The sequence below is a fragment of the Lipotes vexillifer genome, unplaced genomic scaffold (genome assembly GCF_000442215.2).
Source record: "Lipotes vexillifer unplaced genomic scaffold, Lipotes_vexillifer_v1.1 scaffold418, whole genome shotgun sequence".
Taxonomy (NCBI): Eukaryota; Metazoa; Chordata; class Mammalia; order Artiodactyla; family Lipotidae; genus Lipotes; species Lipotes vexillifer.
Genome location: NW_006798629.1, coordinates 4927114 through 4953596, shown reverse-complemented (window position 1 = coordinate 4953596; position 26483 = coordinate 4927114). Strand labels below are relative to the sequence as shown.

Below are 26483 nucleotides of genomic sequence, written 5' to 3'. Positions count from 1 at the left end.
CGCTCCCTGTTCTCCCTGGCCTGTCCTGCCTTTCTGGATTTTACACTTTTTTCAGATGGCCTTTTTGACCGGGGCGGGGGGGGGGGGGGGGGAGGCGGCTGGAGAGGTGTTAAATGCTTAAGAGGACAGGAAATACTGGAGGGCTGCTCCAAAGTGCGAGGACCCACTTGAAGAGAGGTCAGTAAGTATGGCTGTTTTCGTCTGGCCACCTTCAGCTGCTCACTTACAGGCACCAGTAGGGTTTGGGTTTTGTTAGTCAATGATACAAAGGGAGGAAGGAACAAGGGTGCTGTGGCTAAATGCTCAGGCGTAATTAAAACGAGGGAGCACAGGAGGAGCTGGGGAATTGAGGACACTAGTGGAATAAAGGACAGTGGAAAAGCAGTGGGGTAAATGAACTGGAAATCAGGCTGGAATTGGAGATATGATCATGGAAGGGGGGGAATAAGTCAGAGAGAAGCAAGTTTGAGGTGGATGTTCTTCGGGTGGTACAATTACTGGAAATAAGGAGGTTACTGACATGACCACGAGAGTAGGCAGCTGGAGGTGAGGAAGTAGAGGAATAACTGAAGGGCAGAGGCAGATATGACCTGCCTCAGAAACACTGACTTTAGGAGCCACCGGGAAGTTTGAGGGAGTATTTTCTACTCATCATCCACAGTAGCTTTAGAGATTCAAATTCATGCTAATTCTTGGCGCATGTTTAGACTTTGGTGATTAACAGAGGAACTACCATTTATTGAAGACACTTGTTTTGGATACTTTATGGAAGTCATTTTCTTTTAAACTTATACCCGCTCTAGGGGGCAATCATTATGTCTTCGTTGTACAGATGAAGCAGCTGCAGAGCTAAAAAAATGGTGGGGTCAGGATTAAAACCTAGAACTGCCTGACCATAAAACTGAAGACCCTATTTCTTAATTGGAGCCCTTAAAGAAAGCCTAATTCTTTTTTTTTTTTTTTTCTTTTTTGCGGTACGCGGGCCTCTCACTGCTGTGGCCTTGAGGAGCAACAGGCTCCGGACGCGCAGGCTCAGCGGCCACCGCCCACGGGCGCAGGCGCTCTGCAGCATGTGGGATCCTCCCGGACCAGGGCACGAACCCGCGTCCCCTGCATCGGCAGGCGGACTCCCAACCACTGCGCCACCAGGGAAGCCCCTAATTCTTAAATATAATCTCATTTACAACAGGAAATACACCTTCCTTGTTCTAAGGATTATGGGATCTGGTCTTTCATTTCAAGATCTACTAAATCCAAACACTGAGACCTTGGTAAGTCAGCTTTTGATATAAATCTCTACATAGATGTTTTTCATATTTCTATAGAATTGTACCAAAAGGGTCCAGGACAAGGGAGAATTTTCCTTATTTTTCCTTTCAACATTTCGAGCTCTTCTGAGACTGATACTAAAATGGATAACTGGAGCTGATAATTTTTTTATTCCTCCCAAAGTGATCTGACTTTGCGCATTTAAAGCAAACGCTTCACTCAATTTTACAGGAAACAATCCGCAGATAAAGCCCAGATAAGCTAGTCAGCTTAGAAGTAATACAAAAACCTTTATAAAATCAATTATCCCTTTTAATCAGAATAAGATGATAGAGATTTGAATTTGGTCTAAGCCTTAAAATCTGAGTACATATACTCAAAAGATAAGAAAAGTACTTCTTATAAGATCATTTTGAAAATGGTGGATATGAATTTCATTAAGTATTTTAATGGAATGTATTATTAAACATAACTTGACAAGTTATGGTCTTATCTGACATGGGGCCCATAGTAAGTTTTTTTTCTGTCAAAAAGATGAAAGATAAGACTCAAATATAGCTGTTACTTGAAATACAGATAATTATTAACAGGATGTGTAAGGGTGGAAGGTCACAGTATGTGTATATCTGACATGGGGCCCATAGTAAGTTTTTTTTCTGTCAAAAAGATGAAAGATAAGACTCAAATATAGCTGTTACTTGAAATACAGATAATTATTAACAGGATGTGTAAGGGTGGAAGGTCACAGTATGTGTATTTCGTAGGTGATATCTTTTTTTTTTTTTTTTTGCGGTACACGGGCCTCTCTCACTGTTGTGGCTTCTCCCGTTGCACAGCACAGGCTCCGGAGGCATAGGCTCAGCGGCCATGGCTCACGGGCCTAGCTGCGCCGTGGCATGTGGGATCCTCCCAGACCGGGACACGAACCCGTGTCCCCTGCATCGGCAGGCGGACTCTCAACCACTGCGCCACCAGGGAAGCCCTCATAGGTGATATCTTTGAGTTGATGTTTCCATAATGCTAAAAACTTTTTGCCCTGACCCATTTACTCTCTCATTGGATCTTTCTGGTGGTCAGGGCAGCAGTGCAATGAATGACTCTAAACTATAGTGAGAAGGACCCATCTAGGACTCCCACTAGCAAGGCCACAATTCCCAGACTGAAAAATACAGAAAACCACTCCCTGGTAATTACTGCTCTACCTTCTCTATCACCAAAAAGGATTATTAATGCCTGCTTGCATATTTAACTGTTTTAAATGTCGTAGAACACACATTAAATAGTCATGGGTCCTGCCTGCTGGAGTAAAGAATCTAAACAATGACCTTTAGGAAGTCTACAGAATCCAGTTTGAATTTTAAAGAATATCAAATTATGCAGGATGGATTTCAGCTATTATGTTGGAGAATTTAAGTGATAGTTTTCCCCAAAGACAAAAAGAGTTGAGATGTTATCTAGACAGAAGAAACCAAATGCATATTCATACTTAATGAAAATCTTATTTTGGCACAATGAGCTTCTCAGAAGAGTTTTATGAGCTGCTAATAAAATGTCCAAATAGGTGTTGCAACAAAATAAGGCTCATGCTGACTTCTTTTCTTGTTTTCTATGCCCTTATTCCTATGCTGCTGAACAGTATAATATTTACAGATATAGGTCACTTTCCATCTTCAAAGAGCGTCAACAGCATATAGCCACCATTTTTTCAAAGCTTAAAATGTGTCAGGCGTGGGGCTAACAGTGTACATTCATTAACATAGTTTATCCCTTTAACAGCCAAATGAAGTATTATTATTCTCATTTTACATTTTGGAAAACTATGGCTTGACGAATTTATATAACTTGACAAACATAGTAAGACATGGAGAGAGGAGATTCAAGCCTAAAGCATGTAGGCTCAGCCAATCTGCAAGGGCTTTGTAATGATATGGGCAGTAAGTAAAGTCTAGAAGATAGGGGAGAGAATTTGGAAACAGGGAAGCTGCACATATCTACTTTTATGAAAACAATTACACTATGTTACTCAATCCGTTAGGATTGCATTTGGTTGCAAGTAAGAAAAAAAAAACAGTGTCTTAAATATGAGATTTATTTTTGTCTTAGGAAAGAGAAGGACAAAGTATGTGCTTGCTGGCTTTGGGTCTACAGCTTAAAGATGTCAGGGCTGAGGTCTCTGAATTCTCTTTGGCATTCACTCATAGATGCAAAATGGCTGCTGCATCTACAGCCATCACATAGGAAAAAAAGAGAAAGTGATCAAAGGAAAGGGTGAGGCCTATGTCTTAAAAGCAAATCTTTGACATAAATCCCCATCAGAGAGGCTGGAGATTAAATATAATTGGCCTAAACTGTGTCACACTGCACACCTGAACATAGGTACAGTAACATTCCAAAAACAACAACAAAAATATCCAACAAACTCTAAATCAGACTTATTTTAGTAAGGAAGAAAGGGTGAACGGAGATATTAGGTGGGTAAAAAGCACTGTCTGCCATATTTAACAGGAAAAGAACTTGGAATAGTTGAGTTTCATGACAAATGATGTACATCACATATAAATAACTTTGCAAGAGAGAAAACATACTTAATTATTTTAGTCTTAAAGTACAGAGAAGGTGATTGGCTACCAAGAATCTATTCTGGCCTCATTCCTTCCTAAACGAACTGAATTTAGTCCAGCCATGCAGGTCTCCCCATCATTATTCAGAAGAAAGTTGATAGCATCCCTTGCTCTGGTGGTCAGTGGTTCTCAAACACAGTTTGCACCAGAATTATCCGGAAAGTTTTTACAGACCCAGATGGCTGGGCTACCCCCCTAGAGTTTCCGATCCAGTGGGTCTAAGGTGGATCATTTCTAACAAGTTCCCAGGGAATGTTGACAGTGGTGGTCCAGAGGCCACAATTTAAGAACCACTGCTCTAAAGGCAGGCTCCAGTTAGTCTAAGGTAAACAGTATATGATATTCTCTTTGGAAACCATTCTTGGTTTGGGGTAGGCACAGATCTAATTTGGTTGATTTGGACTGAAAGGAACTGTTGTTTTGTATTTGATGAAAAGGTTCATTCTCTCTCTCCTGCTAGGCTAGAGCAAGGAAGGCTGTAGCCCCCAAATCATTTGTGAATCCAAGAGAATGGGTCTTAAGGTACTGACGATGAGGTTAAATAGAAAAAATACTTGAGTCCTTAATTGAGTCCCTAGAGTCGCACGCAGCACCACTAGACTTCAGCTGTAGGAGACAATTAAGTTCCTTCATGCCTGAGCCAGTCTGAGGTAGGGTTTTCTACAACTTGCTGCCAAGTGTATCCTGATTGATACAAAGAATAAATTTGCAGTTTAATGAAGAACACAATTACACCTTATTTAAAGCAGGACATGAATAGACAAAACCTACATGTAACTCAAGCTTCATTTTAGACATTGGTTTAATATTTTACTCCACACCAGTTTTTTACCATCACTGTTAACGAGCACCAAAATGAAGTTTCATTTTTTTTCCTTGTCTGTCCTCTATCTAATGAATAGTAAAAAGACAAAGTAGGAGAGAAGTAAAAGATCTAAATCATTTTATCCACAAAGTGAATAAATAATCACTAATTGAGTTGACTGAAAGAAAAAAATCAGATTTTTTTTTTTTTTTTGCTGTCTTATCCTAATATAGTCTCTATACTTTGCCTCTCACCCCATCCGGAGTGAGAGGCAAAGAGAGGAAAAGAGAAGACTCATTTAAATAAAAGAAACTGAGTAACACAGTGATTTTAAATTTTGTGGCGTTCAGGGATCACTAACGCAAAGATTTTTGGCCGAGGTAATTCTGAAGTTATAATAAAACAGTGTTTCTAATCAGTTATTTTCACTTTGAGATTTGGGGGGATAATTTTAACCAAAGACACAAGAACATCTTAAACTTTAGAAGACTGTGGTATGACTTATCTCTAGTTAAAGAATGCAATGGGACAGAAAAGGGCAAGGAAGACAAAAATTGAGATGGCACAGAATTCAAAGACATGACTACTTGTATATATTCAACAATAATTAGAGAAGCTGTTTAACAATAGATAGCTCCAACGGCCATTTCCCTTCATCTGTTTGTCTAGATGCTTCTGTGCCACCACCAAGCCGGTTATCATCAATCTGGTGTCTCTCCTGTCCAGTCACCTCCTCACAAAGCAAAGCAGCCCGAGAAGCTCTCTTACTTAGAAGGACTGTGACAAACACAAACGAATTCTCGCTCCACTATTAAGATGAAGGAACGGATATTAGCTTATAAATGACTGAAGTGAGTATATTTCAATATTAACAACATGAAAATATAAGTTCCAATGGTGATATTAAAGATGGCAATATTTACTTCATCCATAATTGAAAGACATGCTCAAAATAGCTCATTTTGGGAGCACTATTACATAGTATCTGCCTGAAACAAATTATGCAAATACTTACATCTTGTAATTTATTCAATTGCTTTCTAATTCCTCATTTTCTTAACTAAATTAGCTAAAAGGGGAAATATATGACCAAAAAAATGAATGTCCATCATCCAAATTAGTGTACAATGAATTCATCTTTCAAACTATAAGACCCAAGACGGGCAGACTTCTCTTCCTGCCTTAAAGGAATACTGCCTATTTAAGCGGAGGCACGGGGGTTTTGGTGGTTTCACTTAGATACGTGCGCACCTACGGAAGCTCACACAAAATGCACTGATGGCAAGCAGTTAAGTTATTAACGAGCCGAAGTATTTCCGAGGAGAAGATGGCACTGGGCAATACAGCACTGAATGTGCAAGTGTGGTTGTGTGAGACCCCTGTCTGCAAAGTGTGTGGTGGAGACGAGCAAGGCCGAGGCTGTTTCTAATTATTCCAATTATCATGGCACAGTATGAAAACTTGATTAATAACACTGAAGATATTGTTGTGGCAATTAGCCATATGGTTGTGGGACTTTATTCTGTCATGATTTAGCCATTAGCATCTACTTATGTTTGTCAGAACAGTGCATCTGTGACAAGCTGAAGTTCCGCTCACCTTGCCGAGTCCCCTGTGAGCATCACTAGAGCACTGTTTATTCCCAGGAGCGTCTTGCCCGAGTAAATTTTTCATGTGGCATCCGGTCTGACTGGGGACAAATGTCAAATAGCTTATGTGACGACCCATCAAGCTAAGCTTTCTCTGAAAAACCACTTAGTGACTTGTATGTCAAAACAAACTACTTGAAGGAAAGAATCTGACCAGTAATAAGTGGTCATCTACGTCGCCCTACATATTTCCATGGTTAGTAGAAACTGATCTTCACATACTGGCATTCAGAAATCTGTAAATATGACATTAAAAAGGATATGTGTATACTCACATACACACACCATATAGCAGAAAATTTACCACCTATAATATCTTGCATGACATCTGCAGTGAATTTATCTAAGAGAACTGAGGAGATAATGCTTTTAATCATGGGTGAGGAGATCACTTTAAGGAAAAAAAAAAAGACAAGGATGCTGGTCACTACCTAAAATTAATGCTAGAGAGAAAACAGTCGAGGGCCTTGCAGCACAGGGCTAAGAAGATCAATTTTAAGGAAAAGAAACTTTAAATTTAAAATGGAATGAATGTTAATGTGAGAAGCAGAACATTATCTGTTTGTTTAATATGAAAAAGTAGTCTTGAAATAGTTGCTGGCAGTAGCAAATTTGCCAGACAGTTCTTCTAGAAACTAGTGGGATGGTAAACAGTTCCCACTGTGTGTTTACAAACACTCAGGGCAGCCCAGAGCTCCCAGATGGAAGTGGGGGCTATGGGCACACAAGGGGGCAGGAAGAACCCTATGTTTCTATCTCATGCTTGGGTCCCCTCCACACTGGGGATGGGTCTCAACATGAAGGGACCAGGCAGCTACCCAGTTGGTGCCTGCGAAACTTCAGTCTGAGAAGTTCACAGTGAGGAACGATTTGCAGCAACATGGATGGACCTAGAGATTGTCATACTGAGTGAAGTAAGCCAGACAGAGAAAGACAAATATCATATGCTATCGCTTATATGTGGAATCTAAGAAAAGGGTACAAATGAACTTACCCACAAAACAGAAATAGAGTTACAGATGTAGAAAACAAACTTATGGTTACCAGGGGTAAGGGTCGGGGAGGGATAAACTGGGAGATTGGGATTGACATATACACACTACTATATATAAAACAGACAACCAACAAGGACTACTATAGAGCACAGGGAACTCTACTCAATACTCTGTAATGACTTATATGGGAAAAGAATCTAAAATAGAGTAGATAGATGTATATGTATAACTGATTCACTGTGCTGTACACCTGAGACTAACACAACACTGTAAATCAACTCTACTCCAATAAAAATTTTAAAAAGTCTATGCATGAAAACAGCACGGGGACAAACAGGGCCTGCAGGCGATGGAGGGTCTGAGACCCCCAAAGCAGCAGTGCTGTCACTGAATTCAGGCTGTCAGCACAAGCAGGGAGAGGGCAGCAGCAGTGCTGGGGTGCAACCGTGCTGAGGGGCCGGGCACACCCACGGCCTCTAAGGGTGAAGTACGATCTCACTGGCCATGACGCAAATACCTGATGGAGAATAAGCAGATGGAGAAAGTGACTGTCTGGCAGAAAGAAAGTACAGGCTGAGGCTGTCACTGTAACTTTAACAAAAGCAGCGCTTGTTTCATGTTAGGAAGCTGAGGATGGAGAGTCAACGTGCCCTGAAGACTCAGGAGTGTCATCCTCTGGAGCCTCCACACTCTTCCCAGAAGAGCTGCAAGGGCAATGGGATTAGACAGAGGGATGGACATATCACTGTAATGGATTCCGGAGTCAGTGACGGAGGGAATCAGCTTCTTTCCCAGGGATCTAAGCAATTTCATCCAATGCACAAATATTTATAAAATCAGTACAGGTGTGTGTCTAGTAGTGTATTTCTTCTCGCAGTTACCCAGAGCGCCAGGGCTTGTCCCTGCTGCTTCTTTGCTAATTTAATCAGACACCACAGATCACCTCCTTGTAGATAAATCCTGGGCTGCGGGCATGCGCTCTTCAACTTACAAGTCTCTGAAAATGTCATATTAATATGTACAGAATTCCCTTGGTTTTGCACAGCGAATATATTATAATCATTTTGTTTTCAGAAAAATATGCAAATATTTTCTGTATTATATCTACTGTAAAACTGTATTTTCCTATAAACCGTTTGTCTTAAGTTATAATAAATAACACTGGTTAACATTTATTTGAGTGATTACTACGGTGAGAGATTTACATGGAGCCCTTCATTTAATTCTGAACTCTTTAAAGGTATTATGCCCATTTTGCAGATGAGAAACTGTAGCTGAGAGATGCAGGTTGCTTTCCTAAGGTCACACAGAGGAACTGGTGGAGTTGAGTTCATATTCTTAATCTCTATCCTATAGTGCCTTCTGATAAACGGTATTTAAATGAAAAATTTTAAACCACCACATTTACATGAAGCAAAGTGTCTGGGAAGATATTAAGAGAACATTACAAATAACTGTAAAAGGAATATTCAAGCTGAAAATGCGGTAAGAAATCACATTACGTTACTGTAACAGAGATTTGAACAGTCGACTCAACTTAATCCTCTGACACAACTCATCATGGCACCCCCTCTCCCCCCTCTCCCCTCTCTCCTCCTGTATCTGGGGGTGGAGGTAATGGCACTTCACCCTTAAAACCCCCCTCTCCCCTCTCCAATGCTTGAGGACCAAGACTCCTCATTCTCTGACATGTGGTCATCCTTCCCTCTGCAAATCCACTGCCAAATGCCTTCTCTTTCCTGCCCGACACTCCATCAGTTGTCTACTCTGTCTCCTTGCTGCCATCCTATTTAGGTGCATTCTGCTCCAGAGAGATCTTTCTAGAATGCAAATCTGGTCAACTTTGGCCTGCACTGTTCATCTGATGAACACGTTACCACATCTAAACTCCTGCTGAGACTCAGTTTTGGCCGCTTCCCCACATGGAGTCCACATTTTAGTCTTTCCTAATTGCGGGCTAAAAGTCCAGCTCTCTTCACCATTTCTACACATGACAGAAATGCTCTGCCCCTTCCAGGGATTTCGGGAACTTCTCCAAAACCTTTCTCCAATATCTCTTCTTGCTCAACCCACCCCCTGACTGTCATGAAGCCCAGATGACCATTCTTCTGAGCTACTAGTACATCCACCTTCATCACTACACAAGTCTTTCAGACTCACATGCCTTTTGTTTACACAACTTCTTTATTTCATGATGAATTCCTGGAGCTGTATTTCCCGAGTTAGCACCGGTACCTAGTAAGTGCTCAGTTAAAGGTAAACGTTTGATCTACATTTAAAATAATTGGTTTTATGTATTTTTCTACATATCAACTAATGTCAAGGATGACTTTATTAAAATTATTTTTCATTACTGCAAAAGTTATCAGTATTTGTGTCAGAAAAGCTAAAAAAGAAAAGCATAAGCAAAGAGAAGAAAACAAAAAGGTACTGATAATCTCATAGCCCAGAAATAATCGGGGATTATGGCTTTCCAATTCTATTCTCTACACATATAAGTGGCTGAATAGTCTTCCATTGTATGGATACACTATTATCTATTGAACTCATCCTCTATTTTTAGGCATTTACATTTATAGAATTTTTCAGTATCATAAATAATATCACCAAAAAATCTCTAAAGCAAAATCTCTGTATACCATTAATTATTTCTTGTGAGTAAATGCTCAGTAATGGAATTGGAGGGTAAAGGTTATTTACAGTTTTATGCATTTTGAAATAAACTATCGAACTGATGCTTTCCATGAAACTGCCCCAACACAGGGTGCATTATTTTGGTTTTACCTTTGTTAATCCAATAGGCAAAAATGACACATCACTCTTGTTTTGATTAACATGGCTTTGATTACTTAATTTTTAAAATATGTTCATTAGTAAATATGTGCATATACACACACAAAATGCTACAACAAAATGTCTGTACCATTTGCCCATTTCTCTAGTCAGTTGTTACTCCTCTTCGTAATTATTTGTAAGAGCTTTTAATATATTAAGGTCATGAATCCTCTGTAGCATAGTTATAAATATTTTTCGTAGTTTATTTGTCCTTCAGTTGATGGTTTTTCTGCCGTACATTTAACGTTTTTATTTTCTAAAACCTCTCAATCTTCTTTATTGTTTTCTTGCTTTGAAATCATATGTAGAAAGGCCTTCCCATATCCAAGAACACAATATATTCAACTATTTTTTCTAGGTTTTCACACTTTCACTTTTTACTTTTAAATCTTTTTGGAATTAATTTCAGCGTATGGACTCGGGTAAGGACCTAATTTTTCTCAAATAGATTAATTGTCTCATATCCTCCATAAATATGAAGTCACCTTTATCATGTTAGTATATGTAAGCACCTGGAACATACTCACTATCTATCTACTACCAGTATATGCTAATTTTTATATATACTTGAATCTATGAACTTTCTAGTCTGTTCCATAGAACAGTTAATTTCTGTACTAGGTTGACAATGTATGTTATTTAATCACCAATTACAAATTTATCTTTATATACTTTTACATGTATGTTTTACAACCTGGGGGGTATTTCTCTGTTTTATGCTTTTGGAACAGGGTGGTATTTGGCCCAGGAGTCTGATGATGAAAGTTTAGACATTGCTCTCTTAACCACCAGCTTTAAGTACTTGGTTAAGCCCATCAGCTTCCTTGAGACTCAGTGTTTGTCTACCTCAGAGAGGAGCTGGGAGGGCATGTGAGCTCAAGCACCTGAAAGCACCTGTTAAATGATGACTTTACATATCGAAGTAAGCCTGGTTTAGTCCCTTAATACTATATAACCGGGCCTTTTCAAATTCTCCTTATTCACTTATTTTACTAAATAGTCACCTCTTAGACTATTCTTGCTTCTTCTTAATATGAATAATTGAGAATTAGCTAAACTGATTTGCTCACAACTCTAAACTAAATTTTTAAAATGGTGTGACAAGTTACCTAAAAGTTTCAACCTAAATTTTTCTTTTGGTATTATAAAAATAAAAATAAAAACAATATACTCGCCTTCTTCTTTAACTTCCTGAGATGAAGCAACTGAGTTTTTAAAATATCAGAATCCAAACACTTCTACCACTTTTTAAAAACCAGATTAAGAAAGTCTAAGCTCAGAATTTTTTTTAGAGTTTAGATTTAAATCTAAACCATCTCTCAGTTGTAACCCCCTTCACACTTATAATACCCACTTGAACTGTAACTTCTCCTCTGGGAAAGAAACAATTAAAACTTAAACTTAAATATCATTAATCAAATTTTATATTTCCATGTTGAATTTATTCGAAAATCAAGTAAGTCGGGCCAATATAACAATTGCAATTGTCCTGTGTATTTGTTGAAAAATACCCCTTGGAATTATCACACCTGCATAGAATTTGTCCCCATGTAAAAGTGTGACGTTGCTTTGGTAATGTCTTCACTACCAATCTCTGACCCAATCCCCTGCCTGCTCATATATTAAGCAAGTGATTCTCAATTTTTAATGTGCATGTAAATCTACGAAGAACCTTGTTAAAATGTGAATTCAGAGTCAGTAGGCTAGCCTCGTGTGGGACCTGAGATTCTTCATTGCTCCCAAGCTTCCAGGAGATGCGGTGCTGCTGGTCAGTTAGCCACACTTTGAGTAGCAGGGGACCTAGGAATGCCTTCTAAACAAAACTGCCTATAATTATCACTGGTTCTAGTTCACCTTTAGTAAAATTCTTCCTAGCTGTCTTTTTTTTCTGATTTCACTTGCCACTCTCCGCTTTAGACTCAATTTCATTTTTTGGATCAATCTACAGCTACTAGTAATAACAGCGGATCATTCAGGCTGCAGGTGTAAAGCATCGAGTCTTAATGATGTCTCATAAGCCATCTGGAGGTACCTGACCCATTCCTTCCAGAGGTTCACCAGCCTCCTGCTTCATGGACTCACCAGGCTGGCACTGGAAGAAACCTGTTCTCTTCTTTCTAAGGGGACTGTCCATTAATAGCTTTGAAATAAGTTTAAAATTGAATGGTGAAACCAAATACTAACCGTGAAATACTAGCAACCCTGAACTGTAGGCTAAAACATCTGGTTAGCAGTAAGAGACAGTGGCAGGCTGAATAACTTGGAACTTGCCTGAAAACTTTATCATTACCTTGCAAAGATGGTAGAGAATGAAGGTAAATTAAAAGAGAAAAAGAGAGGGACTTCCCTGATGGTCCAGTGGTTAAGACTCCGCGCCCTCAATGCAGAGGACCCGGGTTCGATCCCTGGTCAGGGAACTAGATCTCGCATGCTGCAACGAAGACCCGGGGCAGCCAAATAAATAAATAAATATTTAAAAAACCCAAAAAAACAGAGAAAGAAGCGGTCAAAAAGTAGCACTGAACCAACCAAGGGGAGTGGGAAATGAGACGAATTGGATCTCATGGAAGTTATTTGAAGCTGAAAGATGTCTACTTGCCTTTGGGTTCTATATATCAGGGATTCCTAAAGTTTATTTTTGCTTCAATTACTTTACAGCATACATCAGTGGCTCACGAACTCTAGTGGACAGCAGAAGCACTCGCAGGGCTTGTTGAAACAGATTCCTGGACACTTTTCACAGTTTCTGATTTAGCAGGGACTGAAGAACCTGCATTTCTAACAATCTCCGAAGATAATACCGATGCAACTGGTTCACGGATTACATTTAAGAACAGGACTATATGCTACCCTGACAAACAGTTTTTGTGTTCCTGTTCTGTTTAAAACGACTAATTACTGTTTTTCAAATATCTGGGCTTTCATTTGAATGATACTTCACATTTTCAATGTGAATTTTCAGTTCACATTTTCACCATATGGTGATTACAACTTTTAACCTAGTACAAAATACAAGTTGAAAGAAGCTTACAATGTTGTTTTGTTTGATTGATACATAGTGATGATGAAAAACTTTTGAGAAGCTGGGGTTCCTAAAAATAAATGAGGGCAGGAAGATAATCAGTAAAGAGCTGAGAGATTCCCAAATGAAAATTATTGTTTTGTCCTTTCCAGTAAATTCTTAATGTCTTCAGCTGCAGAACAGCTCATTTCTGAGGTTCTTTTTGGCCTCATGAGTTAATCACACCAGGAGGAGTCACTTTAACTCACATGCCTTTAGGAGTAATGATACATTTAAATGATTAAACAATCAGAAAAAAATTGCCTATCTCTATAATGAAAGCAGTTAGCACACAGATCCATGGTTTATATGAGTATCACAAGTCATTTGTAAATAACATGTTCATTTTAGATATGTAAAGAGTTCTATCATGCCCTATGAAATAAATTATATTTTACTGGTGCCCAGGCGTTTCATAACTTTTATTTATTTGCTGCAAGAGTGGAGAATTAAGATAGAGTAGTTTATTTCACCAAAAGACTGACAAATGGCTCATTAGACACTTATGGAGCTGAAGCTAATTGTATAATTTTTTGTGTGTATTAATTGTCACCGATCGCCACACTCATGCTGGTGGTCATCATTGCCTATTTCTCACCACAACTCCACAAACCACTCTCGAAAAGAAAAACAGAAAGAAAATAGAACTTGAAATATAATTGAGGTTGGAGGAGTGCATGGGGAAAATGACAAAGGATTCAAGTGATATCCTTTCCCCACTGGACCACCAATAACCATCAATCCCCAAACAGCAGTCACCTCACATCACCCAACAGCTTGAGTCAGAGAGAATCAAAGTGCTGCTGTTTTGTTATTCAGATTAAATAACATTTACATTATATACCTTTTTTAGTTCGCCAGAGACATAAGGTCAGAATTGACTGAATATGTACTACATGCATATAATGATTTCTCGTTTTTTTTACAATCATGTGCTAACGCTGCACAGTAATGGCCTGTGGATGAAGAGAGAGATGTACGACCAGTCATTCACCACACATTTGCATTAACAAATCATCATTTAATTGAAGCCCATCCAACAAGTTTATGCTACTTAAATAAAGTTCCTTTCAATAAAAGATGCCTCAATGACACATGGCTGTTCACTACGAGGAAAAAAGTGTTTAAATTATATTTCTTTTTATGTCAAAGGCTTAGGTGTGTACTAGACAACCGTTTATTCATTTTAATTTTGCTTGGAATAAACACTCTGACAAACAGCATTTCAAGCCAGGAGACTACAGAGCAGGATCATTCATTCCCTTTTAGATATAAAGAGTAACGCCACAAGTTTCTGCACTAGAGATTTCACCTCCCACCCCGCCCTTTCCCTCAAATATATTAAAGAACGCGGATTATATAAAAGATATACAGAAGATATGTGCTCATATTTATGCCAAACCTCCAATATTTATATAAACCTAAAATCCTGCTTCTATCAGGGAGGACTAATATTTTTAAAATATCATACTAGGCTTCCTGGGTAAATATTTAGGAAATTACCCAACAGATTCAAAATTTCTACGCTTCTTTAAAAAAATAGTAAGTTGGGGCGGGTTGTGCAAATACTGATTCTCAACCTTAGTTTCACAAACATGGTTGCCATTCATGCCACTTTGAAGATTATTCTGGTTACACTTACTACACTACCTAGTTCTTTTCTTTAGTAGGGAAAAAGCAAAAGAGAAGTAAAGAAAGAAAATCCCCTAGCACTACCTCCAACCTACAAAATTTCTCACCCTCTTAAAACAAGGATGCTTAGATATGGTAAGGGCATTTTCTCCCAGCCCCTTCCCAAGTCTTTACAGGAAAGTGGTTTTTCTTTGCTCCTGCTAAAGGTAAGGACACTCATTTAAGGTCAATTTCTACCTACTGATAACCTAAATGCAGAGTGTTGTGCATTTTGTGGGTAGATTTGCATACACACATCTATTTCACATATGTATACAGACCTTTGTGTGAGAATGAAAGGCTTTATGCTGACAGCTTTTAGGCTGACAAAAATTGGTCCTTCCTTAAATGCACGTTTTATTTTCTCCAAGTAAAAATGACCATTTTTCCCTGAGTTTGGGTGCATTAATGATATGTAAAATGTTTTATTTAAAAAAGCAATAGAAATCTCTGAAGTGTTGAAATAAACCTTCTAATTTTTTTCTAAACTGCATTCTTTTAAAACAAGAGAATACTAGAGAAAAATAAGCAAAAAAATTGTAATCTATACTACACTAGGTCGCTTCTGGTCCCTTTTACAGTTGACTCTAGAGACAGGTGAAATTTCACCTTGGTGTGGGATTCAAACTAAATTATGGGATTCAGAAATGTGTCATAAATCAACTTCAAATGCTGAACAAAAGATAAATAACACAAGATGTATATTCTGACATAAAGAACAGGCTCTAACTACAATACAAAGCAAAAAGCAAAAAAACCCTACTGTGCTACTCGGGCAGGTTCTCCTTGCCCTTTTGATATGTTAACTCAGAACAGTAGTGATGGATCTTGCAAGTTGACTTCTGTTCTCCAGAACTATGAGTTGTACGGAAAACTTGCCTTTTCATCGAAACAATTACCATTAATCAAAACACAGAGAGCTAATACCACTCAAGTCCAACCTACTGCTGTGCCCAGCAATATATCAAACTGTTGTGAAACACACTAAACAAACTTAAACAGACTGTTTTCACTACAAATAACAGGGAAAAAATGCTTGCTAAGTAATTTCAAAATTCAAACTGCTACCTCAGTAATCCATTCTGTTACTGGATTTTAATTTTCAGTATTCAATCATAATCCAACACAGACAGATTACTATGTGGCTCTGGAAAAAGACAATCGGTGTCACTGATAAATGAAGTTAACCGCAAAAGACTTGGTATCACAACAAATTTCGTTAACCTCTGATAATTTAGTACAGAAGTACACTTAAACATGTAATACATTTTACTTTTTGAGGAGTCTGTAATGCTTCCTTTCCCAGCAAGAACTATTAGCATAAAAAAAGGTTTGATTGCTCTACAAGAGTCAGAAATGACAAGACAATTTCTATGCCAAGTGTACAAGGCCCATAACTCCATCAGTTTCTTTTATATTTAATTATGAAATCAGTCTTAGAAAAAATGACACACGAAATTTTCCATGAAAATGGAAACCACTTTGCTTCTGTTCACATAAGTATCAGACATTTATATCACCAACACATTTGAATACACAGCTATCTGTAGGCAAAGCCCGCATTTATAAATGTGGACTAAAAGTAACTGTCTTGAAGACCTTTATTTCTCTAACAATGCCTTTGCCTTTTCCTATTCTACTCTAATTCTTCTCTTGGTTTTTAAACTAAAAGGGGAGATTCACAAAGAGGTAAAGGCAAAATATTTTACTACTCAGAGTCAGCTCTGTTTACCAGTTTCTAATCCGTAGAGATGGCAAAGTATTTTATAAAAGAAGGCAAGGAAAGGATGGGAACAGTGGAGTTTAACAAACAGATCAGGCATTTATTACCAGCAAGCTCCATTATGGATTTCTGAGCTTTGTAAGCCAAGCTCCCCCCAGTGTAATTAAATTTTTATTTATAATGGGTTTGTGACTGTTGACTTCACGTTGCCGAGGCCTGTTCCCCCCCACCGATGCTCACACACCCCCATGTGAAATGGCATTCCATGTTTACTACTAGACAGTACATATCGATGATGATCCTTTTCATTTAAAGTATCAAAATCGAACATTAATAAAACATATCCATAAAACAACAAAAAAGGACATGGCGTGCAGGGGCTGAGACAGAACACATGCACACGAACAGACCTCTCTTTCACAGACTCAAGATTCTTTTCCACAGCTTTACCTAGTAAAGGACACTACAAATCTAGTACAGAAGGAGTATCTGGATGCCACACAACAGACCACATTTTTACTGCTAGCCATATCCAAGATCAGTGTAAACGTAACTCGGAAAAAGATCTAAAGTCCAAAGCCAATGTATTCTTATTCACTTGAGCAGTTTCTTCACTCACAAACCTCTGCTCCTGATAGAATTTATCACCTTTGTTTCACCATTACTCCCTCCCCCTTCTCATTTAGGTATAAACCCCTATATACTTTACACCTTCTTTTAAATGCTTAATACAAGTAACCACAGGAGAATCTCTTCTCCCCTTGAAAAACTGCAAATAAAGATGTCAGCTATTGAGTATATTTGTGGCGTCTCCAACAGCTGCTGTTAAATACCAGCTGGTCTAGCTGATTAAAATTACCTCCGAGTTGGTATTATAAAGATGCCTGGGCAGCGTTGCTGTATTAATGGATTATTGAGTGAGCGATGAAAACCTTGGCCAGCTGATGCGTTTTATTACAGATAGGCTTTATGATGTGTAATCACTGTAATTTTTACAACTAGAGGAAATATGAAAAAAGGAGTAAAAAAAAATCCTCACAGAAACTGATTTAACTAGATTATTCCTACAATTCTGTTTCCTAGAAGGAATCAAAGTACATAATTACTGTGTATAAATATCCAGGTATGGACCTATACACACGATTTATCCACCTATCTATGTGGGGATGTTATCATCAATACAGACAGGCAGAGAATGCACATGGGCAAATGCAGTATGCATACAATTTGTGTGAACAGATATTTACTATGTTGCTGTCTGCCAAACCACCCAATTGGCCACAATGGGATCACATGATCAAAAATAGTTTTGAACTGTTCACCAGCTGGGCAATAGCTGAAAAATCCAAATCTGGCCAACTGGACTGTGGTACACAATCCAAGGGACAGGATCATTTTACTCCATTTACCATTTCCCTTTAGCTGCTTTCTTATAAGCAAGGTTTTTTATAGAACTCTACCAAATTGTCTCCCAGATCCTCTAACTTCCAGCTTATGTTCAAAAGAAGACACAGCAGTCTATTGGCTCAGGTATTTTGAAGGCTGGCCACTACGGGAGCCAGAACCCTGCTCTCTCTGCGTTGCCACGGTCCTTCAAATGCCCTGTTGTGTTTATGGCAATCTCAAGGCTCCTGTACATTCCTATTTGTTTGTAAGAGTGAACATCATCCCTCAGGAGGCTGTGGTCACTAAACGGCTCAAGTAGAGAACAAAACTCAGAAAACTCAAGTGTGTCATTGGATGAATTAGTATCTTGTAGAAAAGGACAGCCATCTCAGACTGGATTCTCTTTTAGGTAATCCACAGTTTTACTTCAAAGTAATACTTCAGAAGAAAATTTCATCACCAAGTAGTATCAGTGTGTTGTCTTGGCTTTGCCGTATGATACTTAACATTAATTTTCCACACATTCATAATAAAATACATAGAGCATGTGACTAGAAAGTAATGAAACTGATTCTTTTTTTTAAACAAAGATACCAAAATTTATATATGAAAGGATTCATTCAGAGCCATGGTAGGTTGTTTGAATACCTCCCAGAGAGGCTGAGTGGTGTGTTTTGAGGATGAGTTTTATTTGTGAAAGTAACTAACACTTCTAATTAGAGCCAAATGTGGTAAACAACATGAGAAACAACATTAGACAAAAACTTTTTTTGATGATTTGGTTACACAGCCATGAATCAGGTTTCTAATGTGGCTCCTACACTAGTAATAATGACAATTCCAAAGAGGGAGTCCTAGAAATATTTTGAGTAATAATGTTTCATTAAAATACATGTAAACTTGTTAAAGAGACCATGCTTCAGAAGGACCATGGTCATTCTCAATATGAAGACACGGGTATGCTGCTTTAAAAAAAAAACAAAAATTGATCATTGTTGGTTTAAAAAAATTGATTTGGTTATTTTTAATGGGGACAAACCTAGTCATTTGTGTTATTTTCAAAGATGTGCAACCTTAATATTGGACTTTATTCGCCCTTTTGTCCAATCTCTCATATTCATAAGGCAACTCATCCATCAAATTTCTGGTGGCTGGGGACTCTTGAGCCTCTGCTGAGGCATCAGGATGAAGGCAGTCACCAATCCTAAACCAGCTATTTTGCAAATAATTTTTGATATCAGATTTTTCCACTTGCTGATTCAAAATGTGCCCATGCCCCCAGATTCTTTCTACTAGTTCTCATCTAGCCTTTTAGAGTGGCTCTTCCCTGTTCTAATTAATAATCCTTCAAATACCCAAACATAAAGCACAATGTTGGTATCAGTAGGTGTTTAATAATAATTAGTGGTTGCTGAAGGAATGATGGCTGAAACAGTTCTATTTTTTCAAAACCACTAAACTGAAAAAAAAAAAAAACCCATAAAATTAACGAAATCAAGTGAAAGGCTTAAACTAAAGAAACTAAGAAAAAATTGATATACACAGCTTAATCAAATTTCCTTAATGAGAAAACTTATAAATCTAAGAACTAGGTGAAAAGCCAAACTTCTTATCAACTAGTAGAACAGAGCAACCAGAAGCAAAGAGGCCAGTTTTATATATATATATATATATTTCTTTTTCAGATTCTTTTCCCATATAGGTTATTACAGAACATCGAGTAGAGTTCCCTGTGCTATACAGTAGGTCCTTATTAGTTATGTCTTATATATAGTAGTGTGTATATGTTAATCCCACACAACACTGTAAATCAACTATACTCCAATAAAAATTTTTAAAAATAATAAAAAGAGGCTAATCATATGTGGGTCAGAAGCTGGCTGGGAGCAGTCAGGTCACACTACGGAGACCCACCCTTTGGTTGTGAAGCGCTGGTCCTGGGTGAGATGGGCTAGTCTTCCACTGTCGTGGGACCTTATTCCAGAATGCTGGGCTTGGGAGGCAAACGTTAAACCTATGGCTGTAGAATTGGTACCAGGAAATCAGTCAAACCTTGTTTCTCCAGAGATCCTTAAAGCAGTTTAAAAGGGGGGCATGGCGGGAGGGTGTCAACGTTCAGGGTCGCCTGATAGAAGAGAAACAGTGAGACTATATAAAATCTAGACGGTGACTTAAATACATGGCTGACAAACATTAAAAAAACCCTCCTCTGTGTTTCATTTGTCTCCCTTCCTCCTCTTTCTCTGGCCTTTATGTCATAATACCAGCAGAATGCATGATTGGAGCAGGGGATGTGATGAGGGAAGGGCAGGCCAGGAAGGAGACGCAGGAAGGAGGGGAGACAGAGAATAAGAGGCTGCACAGGCAGGGCGCCTATGTGGTGGAGCAGAGCCAGGAGCAAGCCTCGAGATGCACTCTGGGCAGCCCGTGCACTCTCCACCACCAGCCACAGAACCTACAGAAGAGGACAATTAGGTAACTGATCCCTCTCGCCTCACAATTACTATTGTTTTGAAACTGTATTTTCCACAGAAGAAGAGCGGGAGTGAAAATTCAAAGACAAGAAGAAAGTTGTCTTAGGAGCCAGTCTGCCCTGATCTGACACTGTCATCGTAAACACCAAGAGGCAGAGGCCCTCCTCCCCGCTGGAGCCCATCAAGCTACAGAAAAGACAGCTACTTACTGATGGGCTAAACCACAGCAATTTGGTATAAGGGGACTCATGGCTCTGGAAAGAACCATTTACCATTAATTTTCAATTTGAAGGAGTGATATTATTCATCATTTTTATTATTATTTAGAGGTATGCAGTCTTAACTAGAATTTTATGATCCTTGCTAAGATTTATCATTATTTTTAAATTTAATGAACACTTAGAAAGTGTTTCCTATGTGCCAGACACTGTTTTAAGGGCTCTGCAAATAGAAAAGCCACGTGGCAACCCTATAAAAGGAAGTAAGTACTCTTAATCTGACTTTGACTCAACTTTCACAAGCATTCAGTGCAACCAGGTACATGATATCAGCTTCCGGAACTTGTAAGAGGGTATAAACAACATATAAATATTATTTTTCTCTTAATATTTACTTCAAATAAGATAAAACCCTTTTAGTTATAAATCAGTAATACGAATAAACTAAGCCTACAGTATATACTAGGCATCAACATGATAAAATGCTACCCACTAAAATACACTTGTAGTAATAATCCTTCCCCTCCTCCCACCCTTGGTGTAGACATGGATCATCTTCACACTTGGGGACGTAAGCTCTTTCGGAAGAGTGTCCACAAGGGTCACTGTTCACACTTTAACCATTTTTAATTGTTTAAGACCCAGTGACTTAGTTAGGTCAGATGCTCTCTTTAGTAAAAGCCGAACCTGCTCAGCACAGATGGGATCACTCAGACCATAATTCAGTCTTTTCTCCAAGTCCTAGTCATCTTGACGTTGTTCCTGATGCCTCTTAAATCAGGGTTCATGTCTATTTCAATGATTATAAATTCTAAATTAAGATCTTTTAAAAGGTGTATCATATTTCCCCCCACAAATTCCATGTAGCATAACATTTAATTTTAATAAGACTAAAATTTTTTTTCAAAGTCTGGAGTTTTTTTTTTAATCCCACATACCATTCATAGTTCAAATCATAATAAGGACCTTTAAGAGGTGGTACGGGGCTTCCCTGGTGGTGCAGTGGTTGGGAGTCCGCCTGCCGATGCAGGGGACACGGGTTCGTGCCCCAGTCTGGGAAGATCCCACATGCCGCGGAGCGGCTGGGCCTGTGAGCCACGGACGCAGAGCCTGCGCTCCGCAACGGGAGAGGCCACAACAGTGAGAGGCCCGCGAACCGCAAAAACAAAACAAAACAAAACAAAAAGAGGTGGTACGTTGGTATAAAAAAATCATTATATGAAATCATACAAAAATGTCTAACAATAACTGAAGTAAAATGAAAACAAAAGCATTATTTTTATTAGAGAAGGTGAATTTTAATGAAAGAAGATTTTAGAAACAAAGTGTGTATATATAAGCCAAACTGAATTGCAAACAATATTTCTTTTCCTGCACTTAAACTCTGGTACAAATCTAGTATTTAAAACTACAAAAATAAGAATAAGAAATTTGAGAGGTAAAGAAACATACGATGAAGAATCAAAAGCAGCCAAAAGCAAAAATAAGAAGTTAAAGGCAATATGCTCTACCAATGTTTAACCTGTATCACTGTTAGTGAAGGAAAAAGTTTTTCTTAGAGTTTGTGGTAGAAGAGCTCTCATTTTTTTACCCTTTTAAACTGACTGTAATAAATGATGAATTTTCTTAATTGAATCGGCAGCCTTTGTCAAACAGCATCTTATGAAATTATGAGCTTGGAAGAGGTTCTCTTCATTAAGCAAGCTCATCATTTGTCTAACATTTAGGTCAGGGAAGAACTAACAGTAGGAAGGCAGGATTCTAACTTGATATCGTGGGTCATATAAAATTTCATGTAATGGTGAAACGCTGTCCTTAAAATAATTTTACAAAAGTCAGAAAGATAACCTAGAATTTTCATACAAAATGTGTACTAGGTGATCTCAAATGTCTAAAAAGCTAGTCAAGAGACACTCCTCTAGAAAACTTGACATTTACAGGCATCTGTTTGAAGTCCTAGTAGTCCCCATAAAAGGTTTTACATGTATTAGGCCAAGTCCCTAGAGGTTAAAAAATAAGGGTAGAAACTTAAGTCTGGTCAGAGACCTATCAAAGACACACACTGTAATCACTGATGTAAGTGATACAAATTAGGTTAATTACAAGGTATACTTAATAATGGAGTATGATATCATACATGAATTACCACATAGCACTAGGAAAGAGCTTATTAGCGCAATTAGCTGTAGATATTCAATTTGCCTCTGGCTTACTTGGTTATGGAAAGAGTTGGAGAATAGAAAAACAATCAGAGGCCCATGAAATAAAGACGCCAAGGATGAGAAATGAGGGAGAGAAACTGAATATGAGCGGCTAATTAATAATGCCAAGGTTTTTTTTACCCACACTTAACTGTTATTTCCCTGTAAGTCCTAAAAATTTCTCCTTCTTGCTTTAGAACCTACAGTTCTGATTTGAGGACAAAAATTACGTCCCTTCCAATCTAAAGGTATTCTACTGGCTAACAGACTCAAAGGCAATACTGGATTTACAGTCGTATCACTCTGTTGTTAAACCAGACAGCTTAAAGAAGACATCCCACTGTTCCACTAAGACTTAAAACAACTCTGCCAATGTCTTTCTGGAGAACTTTTCTTTTTTATGACTGTTATTAGGTGGTATTTTATGTGTGTTGAGTTTTGGGGTGATATCTGTTTTTCCTGTACATTGTACTTATGTTCAGTTAAAGACATCACAACAATTGTGCAGTCACAGTCCTATCGGGTTCCTCTAGAGAATGCTGATATAACCTGAAGTTGACCCAGGTCTAGTGGGTGAGTTTAACACTGGGGTTGGCAAAGTGTTATACTGTTCATGATGTATAACTCAAAGATAAGGAAAATATATTAACATACTCATCTTTAATACGTGAATTGCTTTGATAAATAACATTTAATAAATGAGGTCTTAGTTGCAGAGCTAAAAACTTTATGATAGAAGCTTCTTCTATGTATTGGAAGCATTTTAATGTTCACTGTAAATACTTATTAGAAGCTCGATATTTTGGAAGCATTTAAAACTTAAATATGTTAAATGAAGATGCCATCATTTGCTTTTTGGTTGTTTTCACTAGTCCAATGTATTTATTAGGCTCCAAAACACTAGTGGAAGAAGTCATTTAATTGGAAAAACTTTCAGACCATGGGAAGAACTTTAGAAAGGAGCACACACACACACACACACACACACACACACACACAAAGTCCTGGTCTGTGCTAAACACTTTATTTCCAAATAGTTACAGTCCTTTTAGCTACAGCATTCCAAGGTCATCATGGAAATCACTGGTTCCTCGAAGTTCATAAGTATTTAAAAGTTTTATTATCAAGTCTGTACATACCATACACATGACTGGAATTATGTTCTCTGTGTGTCAAAAAGTACCAATAAATAAACAAAACTGAGTTGCCTGCCATAAATTAAAAGAAAATTGTGCCATTTGTATGGGGTTAAGAATACCGGGTGACTAATTCTCAATCTTAGGTGTCTACCTAAGTAGTTTGGAATTCAGAAATAGAGAAATTTACAGTTATAGCTGGATTAACACTTCTCTCTCAGAAACAAAAAATATAGATCAGAAATAAACCCGTACAAATCAAACCAACTGATTTTTGACAAAGATGCAAAGGCAACTGAATGGAAAAAGGATAGTCTTTCAACAGTGACACCAGAATAACTGGATATCCTCTGCCCCAAATAATTAACTAATTAACCTTTACCTATACCTCTCACTTTATACAAAAATTAACTCAAAATGGATCACAGGCCTAAATATAATACGTAAAACAATTAGAAGAAAACTTAGGTTAAACCAAGAGTTCTCAGATATGACACCAAAAACACATTTGATAAGGAAACAGTAGATAAATTGGATTTCACCAAAATGAAAAATGTTTGAAAGATACTTACAAGAAATGAAAAGACAAGCCACTGACAGGAAGATACTATTTGTGAATAACAAATGGCAACAGACTTGTATCTAGACTATATAGAAAACTCTCAAAACTCAATACTAAGCAAATAAATAAACCCAATTTGTAAAAAGGGCAAAAGATGTGAGCCATCTGAACTGACATTATTTTAATTAAATTTATTCTGAGATAATTGTATATTCACATGCAGTTGGAAGAAACAGTACAGTGAGAGTCTGTGAATTGTTTACCCAAGGGTAACATCCTACAAAACTATAGTACAATATCACCACCAGGATACACAACCATTCACAAGGTCATAATACCGAAATATTCCATTACCACAAGGATCCTTCCTATGCTCTAAGCATACCCACTTCTCTCCTGCTCTCATTATTTCATGCCTGTTAATTTTATTAATCTTTTCAAAGAAACAGCTTTTTGTTTCCATTTTCTTATTATTCTGTTTCTTCTTATTCTATTATCTTTGTACTGTTTTTAATAATATTGGTTTCAATTCTTACCTTTATTCCTTCCTTTTACCCACTTTGAGTTTATTTTGTCTTCTTTTTCTAGGTTCTTAAGTGGAAGCTTACATTACTAACTTGAACTTTCTTCTTTTCCAACATAAGCATTTAGTGGAATAAATTTACCCTTTAGCACTGCTTTAGTCTGTCCCACAAATTTTGATATGTTGTACTTTCATTTTATTCAGTTAAATATATCTTTAAAAATTTCTCTCAAGACTTCCTCTCCAATCCAGGGATTATTTGCAAGTGTGTTATTTAGTTTCCAAGTGTTTGGAAAGTTTTCCCCTTAACTGTTATTTCTAATCTGATTCTATCGTGAACAGGGAACATACTCTGTATGATTTCAATTCTATTAAATTTGTTGAGGCTTGTTTCACGGGCCAGGATATATTTAGTTGTTGAGCTCTATATTTCTTGTCTAGTTGTACTGTCAATTATCAATAGTCTCAAACTATAAACATGTATTTGTCTTTCTCCTTTCAGTTCTATCAGTTTTTGGTTCACATATTTTGTAGCTCTGTTGTTTAATGGACACACATTTAGGACTGCTAAGTCCTTTTGGTGAACTGACCCTTTTACCATTATGGAATATCCCTTTTGTCGCTGGTAATTCTCTGTGCTCTGAAGTCTACTTTATTTGATATTATTATCAAATATATCTCCTGCTTTCTTTTGTTTATATATAAACAAGATGGTTTTAAGTTGCTGGTCTTTTCATTTCCAATCAATTTCCAGTATCTTGCATTTGCACTCTCCTCTTATCACAATTGCTGGTTTTGATGTCATATATGTGTGCAGATGATTTCCTACTTTTATGTTTGCCTTTACCAGTGAGCTTTTCCGTTCATAATTTTCTTGTTTCTAGTAGTGGCTTAGATAAGCCACTTTTCTCTTCCGCTTAGATAAGTTCCTTTAGCATTTGTTGTAAAGCTGGTCTGGTGGTGCTGAATTCTCTTAGCTTTTACTTGTCTATAAAGCTTTTGATTTCTCGGTCGAATCTGAATGAGAGCCTTGCTGAATACCAAGAGTATTCTCGGTTGTAGGTTATTCCGTTTCATCACTTTAAATATATCATGCCACTCCCTTCTGGCCTGCAGTTTCTGCTGAGAGATCAGCTGATAGTCTTATGAGAGTTCCCTTCTATGTTATTACTTTTCCCTTTTTTTTTTTTTGCGGTACGCGGGCCTCTCACTGTTGCGGCCTCTCCCATTGCGGAGCACAGGTTCCAGACACGCAGGCTCAGCGGCCATGGCTCACAGGCCCAGCCGCTCCATGGCATGTGGGATCTTTCCGGATCGGGGCATGAACCCATGTCCCCTGCATCGGCAGGCGGAC

The 26483-nt window shown here is 38.0% G+C and overlaps 1 protein-coding gene and 1 non-coding gene across 2 annotated transcripts in view; one reads left to right on the top strand and one right to left on the bottom strand.

The window, feature by feature from the left end:
• TBC1D5 (TBC1 domain family member 5) overlaps window positions 1-26483 on the bottom strand; it is a 358157-nt gene that overhangs the window by 183215 nt on the left and 148459 nt on the right. The window lies entirely within an intron of this gene.
• TRNAE-CUC (transfer RNA glutamic acid (anticodon CUC)) lies at window positions 12519-12591 on the top strand. The gene has a single exon. It is a non-coding gene; the product is annotated as a tRNA-Glu (tRNA).